The following is a 15,829-nucleotide window of genomic DNA, read 5'->3' as shown; positions in this document are numbered from 1 at the left end:
CAGTGACCTCGACCGATCAAATACCCCTACATGTCTTCCATGTCCAATATCTGCCCTCTTTCATTTAGGAGGCAGTCCTACATTCCACATGCGGTGGAATAAACAGATGTGCCGGAATAGCTCAGTTGGGAGAGCGTTAGACTGAAGATCTAAAGGTCCCTGGTTCGATCCCGGGTTCTGGCAGCGCGATGTGAGTCTTGGAGCTAGTTGCCGGTAGCGTCTCCACCTTCATCGATGCGACGTACATCCCGGTTCCATGGTGTAATGGTTAGGGCTCTGAATCCAGCGATCTGAGTTCAAATCTCAGTGGGACCTGTCTCAGGCTCACTTTTGAGCCCCAAGGCACACTCCTGCTTAAAAATGTTTCTTTTGCACTTTTGCTTGTGGTGTAGTTAGCCATTCCCAGCCCTTGGCCGGTTAGCTCAGCTGGTTAGAGCGTGGTGCTAATAACGCCAAGGTCATGGGTTCGATCCCCATACGGGCCATGCTGTGTTTTTTCTCCCAGTGACCTCGACCTATCAAATACCCCTACATGTCTTCCATGTCCAATATCTGCCCTCTTTCATTTAGGAGGCAGTCCTACATTCCACATGCGGTGGAATAAACATATGTGCCGGAATAGCTCAGTTGGGAGAGCGTTAGACTGAAGATCTAAAGGTCCCTGGTTCGATCCCGGGTTCTGGCAGCGCGATGTGAGTCTTGGAGCTAGTTGCCGGTAGCGTCTCCACCTTCATCGATGCGACGTACATCCCGGTTCCATGGTGTAATGGTTAGGGCTCTGAATCCAGCGATCTGAGTTCAAATCTCAGTGGGACCTGTCTCAGGCTCACTTTTGAGCCCCAAGGCACACTCCTGCTTAAAAATGTTTCTTTTCAACTTTTGCTTGATTTTTAGCTAATCCTTTCCAGCCCTTGGCCGGTTAGCTCAGCTGGTTAGAGCGTGGTGCTAATAACGCCAAGGTCATGGGTTCGATCCCCATACGGGCCGTGCTGTGTTTTTTCTCCCAGTGACCTCGACCTATCAAATACCCCTACATGTCTTCCATGTCCAATATCTGCCCTCTTTCATTTAGGAGGCAGTCCTACATTCCACATGCGGTGGAACAAACAGATGTGCCGGAATAGCTCAGTTGGGAGAGCGTTAGACTGAAGATCTAAAGGTCCCTGGTTCGATCCCGGGTTCTGGCAGCGCGACGTGAGTCTTGGAGCTAGTTGCCGGTAGCGTCTCCACCTTCATTGATGCGACGTCCATGGTGTAATGGTTAACACTCTGGGCTCTGAATCCAGCGATCTGAGTTCAAATCTCAGTGGGACCTGTCTCAGGCTCACTTTTGAGCCCCAAGGCACACTCCTGCTTAAAAATGTTTCTTTTCAACTTTTGCTTGTTTTTTAGCTAATCCTTTCCAGCCCTTGGCCGGTTAGCTCAGCTGGTTAGAGCGTGGTGCTAATAACGCCAAGGTCATGGGTTCGATCCCCATACGGGCCATGCTGTGTTTTTTCTCCCAGTGACCTCGACCTATCAAATACCCCTACATGTCTTCCATGTCCAATATCTGCCCTCTTTCATTTAGGAGGCAGTCCTACATTCCACATGCGGTGGAACAAACAGATGTGCCGGAATAGCTCAGTTGGGAGAGCGTTAGACTGAAGATCTAAAGGTCCCTGGTTCGATCCCGGGTTCTGGCAGCGCGATGTGAGTCTTGGAGCTAGTTGCCGGTAGCGTCTCCACCTTCATTGATGCGACGTACATCCCGGTTCCATGGTGTAATGGTTAGCACTCTGGGCTCTGAATCCAGCGATCTGAGTTCAAATCTCAGTGGGACCTGTCTCAGGCTCACTTTTGAGCCCCAAGGCACACTCCTGCTTAAAAATGTTTCTTTTGCACTTTTGCTTGTGGTGTAGTTAGCCATTTCCGGCCCTTGGCCGGTTAGCTCAGCTGGTTAGAGCATGGTGCTAATAACGCCAAGGTCATGGGTTCGATCCCCATACGGGCCATGCTGTGTTTTTTCTCCCAGTGACCTCGACCTATCAAATACCCCTACATGTCTTCCATGTCCAATATCGGCCCTCTTTCATTTAGGAGGCAGTCCTACATTCCACATGCGGTGGAACAAACAGATGTGCCGGAATAGCTCAGTTGGGAGAGCGTTAGACTGAAGATCTAAAGGTCCCTGGTTCGATCCCGGGTTCTGGCAGCGCGATGTGAGTCTTGGAGCTAGTTGCCGGTAGCGTCTCCACCTTCATCGATGCGACGTACATCCCGGTTCCATGGTGTAATGGTTAGGGCTCTGAATCCAGCGATCTGAGTCTCCACCTTCATCAATGCGACGTACATCCCGGTTCCATGGTGTAATGGTTAGGGCTCTGAATCCAGCGATCTGAGTTCAAATCTCAGTGGGACCTGTCTCAGGCTCACTTTTGAGCCCCAAGGCACACTCCTGCTTAAAAATGTTTCTTTTCAACTTTTGCTTGATTTTTAGCTAATCCTTTCCAGCCCTTGGCCGGTTAGCTCAGCTGGTTAGAGCGTGGTGCTAATAACGCCAAGGTCATGGGTTCGATCCCCATACGGGCCGTGCTGTGTTTTTTCTCCCAGTGACCTCGACCTATCAAATACCCCTACATGTCTTCCATGTCCAATATCTGCCCTCTTTCATTTAGGAGGCAGTCCTACATTCCACATGCGGTGGAACAAACAGATGTGCCGGAATAGCTCAGTTGGGAGAGCGTTAGACTGAAGATCTAAAGGTCCCTGGTTCGATCCCGGGTTCTGGCAGCGCGACGTGAGTCTTGGAGCTAGTTGCCGGTAGCGTCTCCACCTTCATTGATGCGACGTCCATGGTGTAATGGTTAACACTCTGGGCTCTGAATCCAGCGATCTGAGTTCAAATCTCAGTGGGACCTGTCTCAGGCTCACTTTTGAGCCCCAAGGCACACTCCTGCTTAAAAATGTTTCTTTTCAACTTTTGCTTGTTTTTTAGCTAATCCTTTCCAGCCCTTGGCCGGTTAGCTCAGCTGGTTAGAGCGTGGTGCTAATAACGCCAAGGTCATGGGTTCGATCCCCATACGGGCCATGCTGTGTTTTTTCTCCCAGTGACCTCGACCTATCAAATACCCCTACATGTCTTCCATGTCCAATATCTGCCCTCTTTCATTTAGGAGGCAGTCCTACATTCCACATGCGGTGGAACAAACAGATGTGCCGGAATAGCTCAGTTGGGAGAGCGTTAGACTGAAGATCTAAAGGTCCCTGGTTCGATCCCGGGTTCTGGCAGAGCGATGTGAGTCTTGGAGCTAGTTGCCGGTAGCGTCTCCACCTTCATCGATGCGACGTACATCCCGGTTCCATGGTGTAATGGTTAGGGCTCTGAATCCAGCGATCTGAGTTCAAATCTCAGTGGGACCTGTCTCAGGCTCACTTTTGAGCCCCAAGGCACACTCCTGCTTAAAAATGTTTCTTTTCAACTTTTGCTTGTTTTTTAGCTAATCCTTTCCAGCCCTTGGCCGGTTAGCTCAGCTGGTTAGAGCGTGGTGCTAATAACGCCAAGGTCATGGGTTCGATCCCCATACAGGCCATGCTGTGTTTTTTCTCCCAGTGACCTCGACCTATCAAATACCCCTACATGTCTTCCATGTCCAATATCTGCCCTCTTTCATTTAGGAGGCAGTCCTACATTCCACATGCGGTGGAACAAACAGATGTGCCGGAATAGCTCAGTTGGGAGAGCGTTAGACTGAAGATCTAAAGGTCCCTGGTTCGATCCCGGGTTCTGGCAGCGCGATGTGAGTCTTGGAGCTAGTTGCCGGTAGCGTCTCCACCTTCATCAATGCGACGTACATCCCGGTTCCTTGGTGTAATGGTTAGCACTCTGGGCTCTGAATCCAGTGATCTGAGTTCAAATCTCAGTGGGACCTGTCTCAGGCTCACTTTTGAGCCCCAAGGCACAATCCTGCTTAAAAATGTTTCTTTTGCACTTTTGCTTGTGGTGTAGTTAGCCATTTCCAGCCCTTGGCCGGTTAGCTCAGCTGGTTAGAGCGTGGTGCTAATAACGCCAAGGTCATGGGTTCGATCCCCATACGGGCCATGCTGTGTTTTTTCTCCCAGTGACCTCGACCTATCAAATACCCCTACATATCTTTCATGTCCGATATCTGCCCTCTTTCATTTAGGAGGCAGTCCTACATTCCACATGTGGTGGAACATACAGATGTGCCGGAATAGCTCAGTTGGGAGAGCGTTAGACTGAAGATCTAAAGGTCCCTGGTTCGATCCCGGGTTCTGGCAGCGCGACGTGAGTCTTGGAGCTAGTTGCCGGTAGCGTCTCCACCTTCATTGATGCGACGTCCATGGTGTAATGGTTAACACTCTGGGCTTTGAATCCAGCGATCTGAGTTCAAATCTCAGTGGGACCTGTCTCAGGCTCACTTTTGAGCCCCAAGGCACACTCCTGCTTAAAAATGTTTCTTTTCAACTTTTGCTTGTTTTTTAGCTAATCCTTTCCAGCCCTTGGCCGGTTAGCTCAGCTGGTTAGAGCGTGGTGCTAATAACGCCAAGGTCATGGGTTCGATCCCCATACGGGCCATGCTGTGTTTTTTCTCCCAGTGACCTCGACCTATCAAATACCCCTACATGTCTTCCATGTCCAATATCTGCCCTCTTTCATTTAGGAGGCAGTCCTACATTCCACATGCGGTGGAACAAACAGATGTGCCGGAATAGCTCAGTTGGGAGAGCGTTAGACTGAAGATCTAAAGGTCCCTGGTTCGATCCCGGGTTCTGGCAGCGCGATGTGAGTCTTGGAGCTAGTTGCCGGTAGCGTCTCCACCTTCATCGATGCGACGTACATCCCGGTTCCATGGTGTAATGGTTAGGGCTCTGAATCCAGCGATCTGAGTTCAAATCTCAGTGGGACCTGTCTCAGGCTCACTTTTGAGCCCCAAGGCACACTCCTGCTTAAAAATGTTTCTTTTCAACTTTTGCTTGTTTTTTAGCTAACCCTTTCCAGCCCTTGGCCGGTTAGCTCAGCTGGTTAGAGCGTGGTGCTAATAACGCCAAGGTCATGGGTTCGATCCCCATACGGGCCATGCTGTGCTTTTTCTCCCAGTGACCTCGACCTATCAAATACCCCTACATGTCTTCCATGTCCAATATCTGCCCTCTTTCATTTAGGAGGCAGTCCTACATTCCACATGCGGTGGAACAAACAGATGTGCCGGAATAGCTCAGTTGGGAGAGCGTTAGACTGAAGATCTAAAGGTCCCTGGTTCGATCCCGGGTTCTGGCAGCGCGATGTGAGTCTTGGAGCTAGTTGCCGGTAGCGTCTCCACCTTCATTGATGCGACGTACATCCCGGTTCCATGGTGTAATGGTTAGCACTCTGGGCTCTGAATCCAGCGATCTGAGTTCAAATCTCAGTGGGACCTGTCTCAGGCTCACTTTTGAGCCCCAAGGCACACTCCTGCTTAAAAATGTTTCTTTTGCACTTTTGCTTGTGGTGTAGTTAGCCATTTCCAGCCCTTGGCCGGTTAGCTCAGCTGGTTAGAGCGTGGTGCTAATAACGCCAAGGTCATGGGTTCGATCCCCATACGGGCCATGCTGTGTTTTTTCTCCCAGTGACCTCGACCTATCAAATACCCCTACATGTCTTCCATGTCCAATATCTGCCCTCTTTCATTTAGGAGGCAGTCCTACATTCCACATGCGGTGGAACAAACAGATGTGCCGGAATAGCTCAGTTGGGAGAGCGTTAGACTGAAGATCTAAAGGTCCCTGGTTCGATCCCGGGTTCTGGCAGCGCGATGTGAGTCTTGGAGCTAGTTGCCGGTAGCGTCTCCACCTTCATCGATGCGACGTACATCCCGGTTCCATGGTGTAATGGTTAGGGCTTTGAATCCAGCGATCTGAGTTCAAATCTCAGTGGGACCTGTCTCAGGCTCACTTTTGAGCCCCAAGGCAAACTCCTGCTTAAAAATGTTTCTTTTGCACTTTTGCTTGTGGTGTAGTTAGCCATTTCCAGCCCTTGGCCGGTTAGCTCAGCTGGTTAGAGCGTGGTGCTAATAACGCCAAGGTCATGGGTTCGATCCCCATACGGGCCATGCTGTGTTTTTTCTCCCAGTGACCTTGACCTGTCAAATACCCCTACATGTCTTCCATGTCCAATATCTGCCCTCTTTCATTTAGGAGGCAGTCCTACATTCCACATGCGGTGGAACAAGCAGATGTGCCGGAATAGCTCAGTTGGGAGAGCGTTAGACTGAAGATCTAAAGGTCCCTGGTTCGATCCCGGGTTCTGGCAGCGCGATGTGAGTCTTGGTGCTAGTTGCCGGTAGCGGCTCCACCTTCATTGATGCGACATACATCCCGGTTCCGTGGTGTAATGATTAGCACAGTCTGTGTTTCAAGTCCCTACGTCTGCTATTTCCCTTAATGACTTAATCTTTGGAATGAAGCACATTCATTATCTGTAATGGGACATTTGTTCAAATAAAGGATACAGTTATTGTTCCGCAGCTAAATCTGAAATGTAATGCAAAGCTCAAATTAACCATTTTTTGAGTTATTTTTTCTCCTTCTTTTAAAGGAAATTGAATGGATGGGTTTTCCTTAATACTTTACATTTGCATTTTTATTTATCTATTGGGCTGATGGTGTTCAGGTGAGGCAGACTTTACATAACTGTCATACTGCTCACAAGGATTCCACAAACACTGCAACTCTAAGCTTATAGTGGTCGACCGACATTAGTGCATGATAGTTAATGTTATGAAAACTGCTTCAATATATTCCTGTGGTCTAGGCAAGATATTAAAGAAAGTTTATACATTTTAGACCCCCTGAGAAAAACTTTTTCTCAAACCATTTTGCCCCTAAGTTATGCTGTCCCTGTCATTACAGTTAATAATTTCTGGAATTATTGTTGACATGTTAGAACTGACACTAGATGGCAGCAGAGGGTTGCACTTTTCTTCCAGGTCAACGCAAAATAAACATTTAAACTTACTACATCATTTATTGTACATGCGTGATCAAAGAAGCGGAGGCATCTGATTGGAAGAAATTCTATTACATTAGAAAACATATTCTTTATTTCTTTTAACACAGTACAGATAAACAACAACAATTAAAGATTGTGCTCTATGTAAATAGGATCTGATAAAGTGCTCAGCTTTGAAAAGGCAATGTGTTTCACCAGGTACTTGTTTGAATGACAGGCTACTGATGTAAAATCCGCTTTTATTGACACAGCTAATGACACATTGCAGAAGTCCAGAAAATACCTTTAAATTAAAAAACCTTTATTTCAGCTATGTGGACAATTTTCAATGAGCGTTTCTCAAAACTGACTCCTATTAAGATCCTGGTGGAATTATCTTTCTTTTGGTATAACACACTCCCACTGAAGCAGGCTCTGGGTCACATTAATAATTTATTTATGTATTTATACACACACACACACACACACGCACATGCTCTCACACACAAATAATGTGCAGTTACAATTTTACTACACAATTTTGCTACACTATACCGATTGTGTTTGAAATTTTGATGTACCATAAAGATAAAATCTAATAATGACCTTGCTTTACTTGGCCTGTATCTCAAAAAGTTAGTGAAAGTTTTGCAATGTATTGCAAGTTTTATACGTTTGTATGGTTTGTGTATAAATCGATCGTAGGTCCTTTCATGTCCGTGCATAACAGAATACAACTGGTTTCCAGTGACCCCACAGATGTTCATTCGGTTTCTGTCATTGTACCGGTCCAAACCTTAAAGCTCCCGGTACGTCTTTGCATTGCCCTACAACCGTCCAAACTTCTTGGGTGTTCCAGATTGGTTCTTTTTGTCATTGATTAGCGCCAAAGTCCAGCCAATGGAAGGGGCAGGACCAGCAGTGAGTCACGTCAGGCCACCTCACTCCACTGAGAAACAATACCGCAACCCCGCCTTAAAAACAATTACTGTGCTGCCCCCCATTCACAGCAGCAGTACACGTGGGGGCGGGCAGAATGCTGGTGGGGGTGGGGGGCCCCCAATTGGGAGGCCTCTAAAAAGCATAAATGACTCTCTTGTTGCAGAAAGGGATGCAGCTGAATTGCAGCGTTTTTTAGTGCAAGAGTCTGCAAGGCTACAGGGCCAATAAGAGAAGAGTCATAAAACCAATATAGATACAGACCTAAATTCCGACTGAGTACCACGCATACTCATCTTATACAATTTACTTGGCAGCCGAGATGTATAAATTTTCTGTGCATATTTGACATGCATGCATGTATATTAACACTCTCTGAGGGTGATGACATGCATGCATGCAAATTGACACTCTCTGAGACTGTCATGCCCATCCCTCAAATTATATGCGATAGGCCAACACAAATTACACCTATAAAATGTATTAAATTCCAGTTAAGATAATAGTATGGGTGTACTTATTAGTGCCAAGTGCAAAGCAATTTTTTTACACACTGCAAGTTGTCCTTTTGTTAAAATTTTGTCTCTGTTGTCGGAATTACCTCCAGGATTATGGCAGACAGGGTGAAAAATCCTGAAAAACAGAAGCAGTTTAACCTAAGTAAAGGGTATTGTCTTGAAACATAACTCATAATGACATATTTCCCATTACATCAAGATATATTACCTGCTGAATATGAAACTGCACCCTCATTTACCTATAATTGAGCATAAGTCTATATATAGACCCTGAAAATAAAACTCCTCCATTCCTCATATTGTAAAATTAATATCCAACATTTTAAAAATGTCAAGGTGTTCATGTTGGGACACAACCTATAAAAATTGCGCTAACAATTTTTTTTGCATACAAGTAAGAACTTGGTCCAATGAATAAAACAGAACTCGAGGTGAGGGGCACTTTGCATCGCAATATCAAAAGGCAAGGCAGTAAATCACGAGGTGTCAGTGAAGGTTTTGGACACACAGGAATTCCACTCGTTACCCGCCTTTGTCGCTGATTCCGTGCCGCTTTTGTTCATGTGTTTCCCTATTTACCTTCCTTTGTATTAGTTGCAATAATCACCATTAAGATTCTAAGCAGAATCTCAGTAAATAACCAAAAACAAAAAGTCCTTTAGATAACATATTTTCAAATGTAACTCAAAAACCAAGCAAATTGACAGTTCACTCCTCATGGCCGATGAATAAAACTATCAGAGAGGTGTGTAACAATTACTGGATTGAAAATAATAGAGGTTCATCCTGCGGCTTTTCTGGACTGGCTACCATTGTTGCCTCACACCTCCAGGTTTGGGGTTTCGACCCCATCTTCCTTCTGTGCGCCTGGGCTTTGTTGGTTCTTTATGTCAGTATGTTTACATGCACGCTAAGTAATGATTGTGTTAGTCCGACTAAAACCAGACTTTTAAAGTACATGTATACATGTTAGTCCGACTGAAATCGTACTAAAGCGAAGTCTGTGTCGTGCTGGTATTGTCTGCATACCCTGGGTTTCTCCCACAGTTGCCACGGTGTGAGTAGCCTGAGATGGACTGGCATCTGCCCTGGGTCATGTGCTACCCAGGATCAGCTCCACATCACCAAAACCGAGACCAGGTGATTGCAAGATGGATAGGAATTTTATCCAGCATTCTACATGGAATAATCCAAATGAAACTTAAGCTAATTTTTGGCTGAGATATTCAACAAATAATTCCCAGACTTTATGACTCCTGTCACAATCAACAGTCACCATTTATTAAATTTGATAACTGTTCTATGGGCTATTTTAGCACCAGAACTGGATACATGACAAGTACTTCACTCTCACAACTCGCCATTATATAATCAATTAATTACTTACATACAGGTGTAGACATTAGTCACCAGGACTCTGACAATTAAACAATAATTAAATGGCTGTAGCAGACAATATTCTGGAACTGTTTCAAAGGGTGGAATTGGGTAAAAGAACATTTGGTCGCCCAATAAAATAAATGAAAGGCTTTTATAGTTTTTTACAGATGGAAAATGTAATCCAAATACATATCTGTGTGTGTATTTGTGTTTATATATATGTCTGTAAGTGTGTATGTGTGTAGGTATGCATCAGCACAAAGTAAAAACCCTTTTTTCATGCAATCTGTTCAGGCTTGTTCCTCTAACTACTTTCCCATTTTCTTTGTTATGTGTGTCTGAATTCTTGAAAGGAGTCTTTCTCTTTTTTCATGTCCGGTGGAACATCACAAAAACAGAATAAAATAATCCATTCTGCTATGGTGACTGGCAATAAATGTATCAATACATATTTTAATGAGAAATAAAATAGATAGAATAAATAATGATCTGATGGTTTAAATTGTTATAGTTAATTATGAAATGTTTTATCCCACAGTTTAAACTCTGCAGGTTCTATTTACTCATTCATTCTGGAAAGACTACATACCCATTACCGTCCCAAAGAATGATATCATTCACTAGTTCTGAAGGTGTAATATATTACAATAACTTCAGGTTGCCTACAGTGTACGTCAGTGCAGGGAAGGGCTGCATGACTTTTTTTGAAGCAGCATATCAAGTTTGCGAGAACATGGTAATAAAACCTGATAACCGTCAAAAAAATTGGGATTACATGGTTTTCAAAATCTGTTTTAAATTATAGTGATGTCTTCAAAAGTTGGAAAGAATTGGATAACAAGATAGTTACACATATAGATATTGATATACAATCTGTGTCACTCTCAAGGAAGTTTCCTTTTAATTAAATTCTTACTCAACAACCGCATACCTGCAGTACCGGTGTATTGGATTTCCCATGGGAAAAGGTGTTTTCCTACATCAGGAGACCAGGACATTTTGAATTGTTATTGGCTTGAGCATGACATGATATTTCCCTTCCACCAATCGCTATGCATATGGTAATCACTGTGACCCTCCCTTTTTTATCTTGACAAAGAGTTATGTGCCAGTAGCGGCAACCCAAAGAGTTAGATGGTATCTTGGGAAACTATAAGCCGTCAATGTTTGCCTTATTAAGCACATCTAGCAGTCTTATTATTGTAGAAAATTCAATGTGCTGGTAAGAACATGTTGTTGCATTATGATTATATAGTGGGGCATTATATGGGGCATGGGGCGGAAGCCTTAGAAGTCTGAATAATGTCATTAAATGCCATTTTAATATCCCCCTGAGAACATCAGATTTTTGGTCAGCAGACAGTGGAGTCCAGGATATATGAATCACTGCACACTTTTTGCTTTTTTTAAACCAAATGTCAAGAGAGGCTTTCGAATGCAAAATGCAGCTGCTGAAAAGATGAAGACCATCTTGGTGGAACCATATTGTTGTTTGTTTTCTCACCTTTTATCTAGTTTGTTTAGCTATCGGTTGTCCCGGTCCAGCGATCGGAGCATTCATGTGCTGCCGTGGTTTTGAGGGGAACGCAGTCCTTCCTCAGTGCCTTTTAGCCAGACCACACGGGGGGGGGGGTACTTCTGTGTCGACATGCGGCCTTTGAGGCAGACAGGAATGTCGGCACGAGTCTGTGGCCTCGGTTCTTGCCGTTGCTGGATGGTGGATGGTGCTGTTCCCAAGTCCCCGACAGAGTATAAAGCCAACAGAGGGTGCAGAAGCATAAGTCAGAAGTCAGATCATTTGCTGCCTGCCTGCCAGACGCACTCATACTTTTAAGGAGTAACTTGCACCCGTGGTGACAGTCAGATTGATCTGCAGGGACGCTGGTAGATGGAAGCAGTGCTTTTCGGCAGGTGCTAAACCAAAAAATACAGGGGAAACACCACCAGGACTGGCGGACTGTAAACACGGGAGTGTAATCACCGGACTGTAAACACGGGAGTGTAAACACAGCGGCATTCTGCTGAATGACAAGTGGGTTTGGGGTGTGGATGCTATGCATGGTTTCCGGTTAGAGGTCCTTCCCAACCACTAACTTGATTAAATGGTGAATCACTTGTTCAGACCCATTAAAAAACACAAATTAATATATTGAGTGATTTCACCATTGGATCCATCAGCAAGGGCTACAATCTCAATCTACAAGGACTGGCTGCTTTCATTTCATAATTGTATGTCACTATGGATATAGGATTTGCTAAATATGTAAATAAAAAGCAGCTTTCAAAAAATTAATACATTTTTTAAAGAAAAAAAAAAAGTAAAATCGTACAATGTGCTAAAGAATTAGTGCCATATCACAGTGAAGTATAAAATAAAATAATAAAAGGAAAATGTTGACACGAAAACTTGTGCACACATGATAGCAGAAGGAGTTTGACAGTCCCGGTCGAGTAGGTTCCGGAACAAAGGGGCTGCCACGCTGAATACCAAAACCACACATGAATGGGTGACTCACAGCAAATACTTCCAGAAACCAAACAGCCATGAAATATTTGCTTAACATCGAGGTGGGCGAACCTTAAAGACCAGGAAGTGAGGCATGTTCCAGCAGTTTTATGTCTTCTTTTAAGGAATTTAAGAAATATCAGAATAATTTACTGGGAATTCATAACTATTCAGCTGAATGGTTACATTTGTGTCAGTGTCAGGATTGCATGTTCTCCCAATATCACTCAAATTCCCTCCTAAAAATGAAAGACTTGCTGTTCGATTGGTGTTTAATTGGTATTTCTAAATTGCTGATGGTGTGTGAGTGTGTCTACAATAGACTGCCATTTCTTCAAGGTATATAGCCTACCCCTTCTTAGGCCCTATGCTAGGGTGAGCAGATAATCCATGTCAGGGAGTGTCCTCCCTAACATGGATTATCTGGTCACTTTACTCTATGTCATCATTTTATAGAAAGAAGGATGTGCTGACCTTTGTTTCCTCAAGACCACAGCCCAACCTGGAGGTCGTTGCCATGGCAAAAGATTATGGGGCTCCCCTTGACACAGTTATCCCAGCATTTCCAATAAAAAGAGCCTTTTATAACTGTAGCGCCGCATGCTGTATACAGTATGAGCGTGGTGAGCGGTTTTATGGGAGTAGACTTTGGTCTGCTCTTCTATTTGATGAATGGAGGCTTTGAAACTCACATGGTCTGCTAACGGACGACGTTTACGAAAACAAGACGATTTTAACAGCGGAAGGTGAGACTTGGTTACATTCAGCCAAGCTTATGAAGTCAAGTAGGTTTATTGTAATTTCAGCCAAATACACAGTACACAGTAAAACGAAATAGGACCACAATGCAACACAAAGAACAAAATCAGAAACAACACACTTATGAATCAGTTTGGGGCCTCAGCGAAACGTTTATGTATAATTCATTAAATGAAGATTTAACAAGATTCCTCTCTGCATTTATTTATTTGAAATTATACTGGTTAGACAGATGCATGTCCATCTTATACTGGGTTTTAAATTCAACAGTGGGCAAATTCCTTGTTAAATAAACCTCACAATGCTTTTGAAAAGAATCTGGTGTCATTTATGTATTCAATCTTTATACATAAATAAGAGGAAACACCCTAAAAGGATTTAGGTGTTAAAAAGGAAGAGACACACAATCTTTTCAAGTATCTGGGACTTTGTCCAGAGAATCTCTTTGACTGTCAAGCCAATATTACCAGTATATTTCGCTTTATTGTAGATTAACACCAGCCACTCCTGCTGTTGTGCTTGAAGATCCCAGGCTGTAGCGTTGCGAACAGACAACAAAACACAAAGCATACGTGCAAATGTGTAGGTAATGAAAACACCCTCAGGATGGTTGCAATGGGAATCGGGAGCCTTCATCCCAAGCTGTTCCCTGCATGCCCCATCTTCCCTGCTTGTGCCTCCTTCTAGAATTCCTTTGATAAATCAATGGCGAGCACCTGCTTCTCCGTGCTTGCTCACGTGACGAGATAATGCCGGTAATTGTTTCCTGCAGAGGGTCATGGGTTCAGACACTCAGTTGGACGTAGATATTGTGCGGACTGCAAACTGCAGAGCTACACAAACGCGCTGCACAAACGTGCATGGGGGCAAAATGGATCTCAAAGAGGACGTGTATCTGACTAAGACCAGTGCCGTATGTGGAGTATTTGGGGGTCAGTCTACTGGCTCATAAGCTACGTTACTAACACACAACAGTGTGTGAGGTTCCATGACAGAAGACAATGACCAACACTTGAGCTCTTCAGAGAAGTGTCCAATCTCCCTTCCTGTTCACCCTCTACAGAACAGACTTTCAGCACAACACCAATAGGTTCTCTAATGAGAGTAGTGTGGAAAGTTTGCAGGCCGGGGGTGGGACATGCCTCAGCAGACTAAGCTTCTGTGCCTGTGATCAAAAGCAGGACCCTAACCCCCAGCTCCCTGGGCACCACCTGCCCTTGCACTGTAATCCCCACCAACTTGCTCTCACCGGTATGGAGAGCAAGATGGGGCGAAGGGGCTAGTGGAGTACTTTGTCTTGTGGTGCAGGAAGTATCACCGACAGCTGAACATCAGGAAGATATGGAGCTGGCGGTGGATTTCAGGCATGACACGGGTCTGCAGGACAACAGAGGAGCACTGTACACGAACAGTCAGCGCAGGCTCCGGGCTTTTGATGTTGAGATGTTTCACTAGTCCATCTGTCTAAACTTTGTGTATCAAGGGAGTCACTCCATAGTATTTTTTTTATCCGGGATTCTTTTGACTACTGGAGGCTCCCAGTTCCTGGACCATCCAGCGATGAAGAACAGCCATGGCCTTTGGGTCCTCCTCGTTTGCGGCACTTGGCTGCCTTAAAGTAAGAAGAATCGGGGGGGGGGGGGGGGGGGGGGAGGATTTGAGCCAGCTCCCAGACAGTAATCAATGTCACAGGGACAGGCCATCTTGTGCAATGCACAAAAACTGGGCCCTACCACAGGGAATGTAGTACTGGACTGGCATTCTCTTATCCATACTTTGTTTGCTTGCTGAGGAGGTGATACCTGCAAGGTTTGCCAACTGTCACGCATCTATATTAATCCATTATAAACCTCAAATTAGCTGCATCAAGAGCGTTGGAGCAGATTGTAAACCCTACAGATTACAGGTGATGAAACTGTTACATGCATGTGCATTTGCATGCAGACTGGTCTCGAACTGAAAACTTCATTCCGGCCGGCTGACCAAAACTGGCAACCCTGCACCTGTTTTATCAATAAATAATTGGAGGCTTCACATCAAACAGGACAGAAATTTCAGAGTGGCGGTGATCTATAATGCAAGATAAATGGGAAAGCATGACTACATAGATCCACTTATTTGATATAGTAAAGTATTTGCATGTTTTATTGTATGGTTTGTGTCACTGCCTGAGAAGTTGAACAATCATTTTTCATTTTCTTATCAGAATCAGATTTTTTTGGAGGTTTTTATATGTGTAGGATGCATGCTTGAGCTGATTGGAAGGAGCTGGTCACCACTGATCCAGTCAAAGTGAGTCAACTCAGCTTGGGCTCATGGGGACGTCATGTGACTCGACGCGCTAAGCCTCTGGGCTTATGATCACAAGGTGGCTGGTTTGATCCTGGCTTTGGGGGAATATTCACATGGCTGTAGGCCTTGTCCTTAATCCCCAGATGCAAGAGGTGCCCATGGCTGCCATTCACCACCAAGCTTGTTCTCACCTATGTCTGTGTGTTATGAAGGGTAAAATGGGGTAGGTGAAAATAGAATTTCCCCATAAAGATCAATAAATTGTTATTAAGCCAGGTATTAAACACCAACCACTTCAGTAATATAATCCTCCTCTCCCTCAATTCCACTCTTGAGTATGAATAACTGTTTTTTCTTTTCAACTTCAGTATCCATCCTAGTGCTGTGGTTCTGCAGCTTATTCCTTTCCCCTGAGTAATTCTGTTTTTCCTTTTCCTCCCATTTATTTTCACCCTTATCCATTTT

The 15,829-nt window shown here is 44.6% G+C and overlaps 27 non-coding genes across 27 annotated transcripts; all 27 read left to right on the top strand.

Annotated features, from left to right (window-relative positions):
* Nucleotides 1–110: 110 nt before the first annotated feature.
* On the top strand, nt 111–183 carry trnaf-gaa (transfer RNA phenylalanine (anticodon GAA)). Its single transcript has one exon. It is a non-coding gene; the product is annotated as a tRNA-Phe (tRNA).
* A 228-nt stretch (nt 184–411) lies between these two features.
* On the top strand, nt 412–485 carry trnai-aau (transfer RNA isoleucine (anticodon AAU)). Its single transcript has one exon. It is a non-coding gene; the product is annotated as a tRNA-Ile (tRNA).
* A 127-nt stretch (nt 486–612) lies between these two features.
* Nucleotides 613–685, top strand: trnaf-gaa (transfer RNA phenylalanine (anticodon GAA)). The gene has a single exon. It is a non-coding gene; the product is annotated as a tRNA-Phe (tRNA).
* Nucleotides 686–913: 228 nt separating this feature from the next.
* trnai-aau (transfer RNA isoleucine (anticodon AAU)) lies at nt 914–987 on the top strand. Its single transcript has one exon. It is a non-coding gene; the product is annotated as a tRNA-Ile (tRNA).
* Nucleotides 988–1,114: 127 nt separating this feature from the next.
* trnaf-gaa (transfer RNA phenylalanine (anticodon GAA)) lies at nt 1,115–1,187 on the top strand. Its single transcript has one exon. It is a non-coding gene; the product is annotated as a tRNA-Phe (tRNA).
* Nucleotides 1,188–1,411: 224 nt separating this feature from the next.
* Nucleotides 1,412–1,485, top strand: trnai-aau (transfer RNA isoleucine (anticodon AAU)). Its single transcript has one exon. It is a non-coding gene; the product is annotated as a tRNA-Ile (tRNA).
* Nucleotides 1,486–1,612: 127 nt separating this feature from the next.
* On the top strand, nt 1,613–1,685 carry trnaf-gaa (transfer RNA phenylalanine (anticodon GAA)). Its single transcript has one exon. It is a non-coding gene; the product is annotated as a tRNA-Phe (tRNA).
* Nucleotides 1,686–1,752: 67 nt separating this feature from the next.
* On the top strand, nt 1,753–1,824 carry trnaq-cug (transfer RNA glutamine (anticodon CUG)). The gene has a single exon. It is a non-coding gene; the product is annotated as a tRNA-Gln (tRNA).
* A 96-nt stretch (nt 1,825–1,920) lies between these two features.
* trnai-aau (transfer RNA isoleucine (anticodon AAU)) lies at nt 1,921–1,994 on the top strand. Its single transcript has one exon. It is a non-coding gene; the product is annotated as a tRNA-Ile (tRNA).
* Nucleotides 1,995–2,121: 127 nt separating this feature from the next.
* On the top strand, nt 2,122–2,194 carry trnaf-gaa (transfer RNA phenylalanine (anticodon GAA)). Its single transcript has one exon. It is a non-coding gene; the product is annotated as a tRNA-Phe (tRNA).
* Nucleotides 2,195–2,498: 304 nt separating this feature from the next.
* On the top strand, nt 2,499–2,572 carry trnai-aau (transfer RNA isoleucine (anticodon AAU)). The gene has a single exon. It is a non-coding gene; the product is annotated as a tRNA-Ile (tRNA).
* A 127-nt stretch (nt 2,573–2,699) lies between these two features.
* Nucleotides 2,700–2,772, top strand: trnaf-gaa (transfer RNA phenylalanine (anticodon GAA)). The gene has a single exon. It is a non-coding gene; the product is annotated as a tRNA-Phe (tRNA).
* Nucleotides 2,773–2,996: 224 nt separating this feature from the next.
* On the top strand, nt 2,997–3,070 carry trnai-aau (transfer RNA isoleucine (anticodon AAU)). The gene has a single exon. It is a non-coding gene; the product is annotated as a tRNA-Ile (tRNA).
* A 127-nt stretch (nt 3,071–3,197) lies between these two features.
* trnaf-gaa (transfer RNA phenylalanine (anticodon GAA)) lies at nt 3,198–3,270 on the top strand. The gene has a single exon. It is a non-coding gene; the product is annotated as a tRNA-Phe (tRNA).
* Nucleotides 3,271–3,498: 228 nt separating this feature from the next.
* trnai-aau (transfer RNA isoleucine (anticodon AAU)) lies at nt 3,499–3,572 on the top strand. Its single transcript has one exon. It is a non-coding gene; the product is annotated as a tRNA-Ile (tRNA).
* Nucleotides 3,573–3,699: 127 nt separating this feature from the next.
* On the top strand, nt 3,700–3,772 carry trnaf-gaa (transfer RNA phenylalanine (anticodon GAA)). Its single transcript has one exon. It is a non-coding gene; the product is annotated as a tRNA-Phe (tRNA).
* A 235-nt stretch (nt 3,773–4,007) lies between these two features.
* On the top strand, nt 4,008–4,081 carry trnai-aau (transfer RNA isoleucine (anticodon AAU)). The gene has a single exon. It is a non-coding gene; the product is annotated as a tRNA-Ile (tRNA).
* Nucleotides 4,082–4,208: 127 nt separating this feature from the next.
* Nucleotides 4,209–4,281, top strand: trnaf-gaa (transfer RNA phenylalanine (anticodon GAA)). Its single transcript has one exon. It is a non-coding gene; the product is annotated as a tRNA-Phe (tRNA).
* Nucleotides 4,282–4,505: 224 nt separating this feature from the next.
* trnai-aau (transfer RNA isoleucine (anticodon AAU)) lies at nt 4,506–4,579 on the top strand. Its single transcript has one exon. It is a non-coding gene; the product is annotated as a tRNA-Ile (tRNA).
* Nucleotides 4,580–4,706: 127 nt separating this feature from the next.
* trnaf-gaa (transfer RNA phenylalanine (anticodon GAA)) lies at nt 4,707–4,779 on the top strand. Its single transcript has one exon. It is a non-coding gene; the product is annotated as a tRNA-Phe (tRNA).
* A 228-nt stretch (nt 4,780–5,007) lies between these two features.
* trnai-aau (transfer RNA isoleucine (anticodon AAU)) lies at nt 5,008–5,081 on the top strand. The gene has a single exon. It is a non-coding gene; the product is annotated as a tRNA-Ile (tRNA).
* Nucleotides 5,082–5,208: 127 nt separating this feature from the next.
* trnaf-gaa (transfer RNA phenylalanine (anticodon GAA)) lies at nt 5,209–5,281 on the top strand. Its single transcript has one exon. It is a non-coding gene; the product is annotated as a tRNA-Phe (tRNA).
* Nucleotides 5,282–5,348: 67 nt separating this feature from the next.
* trnaq-cug (transfer RNA glutamine (anticodon CUG)) lies at nt 5,349–5,420 on the top strand. Its single transcript has one exon. It is a non-coding gene; the product is annotated as a tRNA-Gln (tRNA).
* A 96-nt stretch (nt 5,421–5,516) lies between these two features.
* On the top strand, nt 5,517–5,590 carry trnai-aau (transfer RNA isoleucine (anticodon AAU)). Its single transcript has one exon. It is a non-coding gene; the product is annotated as a tRNA-Ile (tRNA).
* Nucleotides 5,591–5,717: 127 nt separating this feature from the next.
* Nucleotides 5,718–5,790, top strand: trnaf-gaa (transfer RNA phenylalanine (anticodon GAA)). The gene has a single exon. It is a non-coding gene; the product is annotated as a tRNA-Phe (tRNA).
* Nucleotides 5,791–6,018: 228 nt separating this feature from the next.
* trnai-aau (transfer RNA isoleucine (anticodon AAU)) lies at nt 6,019–6,092 on the top strand. The gene has a single exon. It is a non-coding gene; the product is annotated as a tRNA-Ile (tRNA).
* Nucleotides 6,093–6,219: 127 nt separating this feature from the next.
* Nucleotides 6,220–6,292, top strand: trnaf-gaa (transfer RNA phenylalanine (anticodon GAA)). The gene has a single exon. It is a non-coding gene; the product is annotated as a tRNA-Phe (tRNA).
* Nucleotides 6,293–15,829: the final 9,537 nt, after the last annotated feature.

The sequence above is a fragment of the Paramormyrops kingsleyae genome, chromosome 25, assembly GCF_048594095.1.
Source record: "Paramormyrops kingsleyae isolate MSU_618 chromosome 25, PKINGS_0.4, whole genome shotgun sequence".
Classification (NCBI taxonomy): Eukaryota; Metazoa; Chordata; class Actinopteri; order Osteoglossiformes; family Mormyridae; genus Paramormyrops; species Paramormyrops kingsleyae.
This window is presented reverse-complemented; position numbering and strand designations above follow the sequence as displayed.